We start from the raw sequence: 1,647 nt of genomic DNA, 5'->3' as shown, positions 1-1,647 counted from the left end.
AACAATACTACAGCAAGAATAAAAGTTACGCCTTCTTTCTTTGCGTGAACATTTGGGCAGCGTTATGCAAATTTTCCCACATCATGACGTAGATATGTGGGGGCGTGTTAGAACGAGCCGTTTTAGGTAGGTGTGGTTGACTCTTAACTTTTATAAAGAATATCTCTTTGGATTTGAGACTTTAGTCTTTGCAACTTTACAGATCTTCTTTATGCATCAAGAGCTTGTAACACTTCAAATAGAAAGGAAAAATTGAAATCGCATCATTATGACCCCTTTAAAGGAGACCTAGTATGCGAAAATCACTTTTGTAAGGTGTTTGAACGCCGTTGTGTGGCCAAGGTGTGTGAAAGCAGCCAGCCTTAATGGTAAAAATCCACCCACTCATTTTTTCTATAATCCCAATAAATCATGAACAGTCTCTCTGAACAAGTGATTCCCGATTTCTCCCTACGTTGACGCCATTGTAGGGGTCATCCCGCCCATTTGTGATGCTCTCTGCCCTATTAGCAAAGACACAGCCCTAAAGTGAGAAGCAGCAGTACGCCATTACTGTTGTCTTGCTGTGGCTGGATATAAAATGTCAGCACCTAAAAGGCATTACAACAAGTGTTCTGTTTTGGGATGCAAAAACGAACATCTCCATACATGGCCGGACTTACCATTGGGCTTGAATGGGCTGCAGAACAGGGGCCCCGCCTTGTAGGGGGCCCCGCCTTAACCCGTTTACATTTGTTCAGTTATGTGCCAGTCAGAAATTATTAGCCGCATTTCAACTGCGCACACGGGCCAGCCGGGGCTAACAACTTCCAGCTTCCAACTACAACATTCATAGCCATAATCAAACAGCATAAACTGGAATTTATGATTTTTTTTTTTCACATAAAAAAAGGACACACGTATTAAATCACGTCTGCGCGGCGCCGAATCGCCGATTAATTTGTGACCACATGGCTACTTTAAACAGTTCCTTTAGCTCCCTAATATCTTACAGGGACTTTGTCCCGTCTCACTTCCTCCACACAAAGTGGAGCAGAAATTTGATCAAAACGATTAAAAAAAAATAAAAATAGCCATTTACAGGGTTCGTACGGTCATAAAAAACCCAGAAAGCTTTGGAAAAGTCGTGGAAATGTATTTTACACATCTCTATATAAGTACATTCCCGCAAACATTTATTTAATATACAATGTAGGTTAGATGAGTTAAAAAAAATTCACACAGAATATCAGAATAAGTCAATCATTTTAAAACAGCGTGAGTGGTTCAGCTGTACCGCGTCTTCTCGCTCTCACACTCTCAAAATTGCCTCACATCAGCGTATCTCGTATGCACTAAGAGAGCTGCTGCACACTGCCATACAAGACTTTCACTCAGCTGACAGAACTGTCACTTGCCTAATCGGGTCAGTGTTGCATCATCACAAAAGTTTATAATTTGCACGTCTTTTTAAGTCTTTTTAAACCATTCGGTACTGGCGCGCTCCAAACTAGTTTTCTAGGCGTTCACGGTCATATCCAAAGCGCCGAGCACACGAAGCCGCATCGCAAACACCTCAAGAAAAAGTTATTGTTTTCATTGTTTCTGACTCAAGTAACCTTGCATTTTAATAAATAATGTTACATAAAGACAATTAAACGGTCAGTA

The sequence above is a fragment of the Sinocyclocheilus anshuiensis genome, unplaced genomic scaffold (genome assembly GCF_001515605.1).
Source record: "Sinocyclocheilus anshuiensis isolate Anshui unplaced genomic scaffold, SAMN03320099.WGS_v1.1 scaffold253, whole genome shotgun sequence".
Lineage (NCBI taxonomy): Eukaryota > Metazoa > Chordata > Actinopteri > Cypriniformes > Cyprinidae > Sinocyclocheilus > Sinocyclocheilus anshuiensis.
This window is presented reverse-complemented; position numbering follows the sequence as displayed.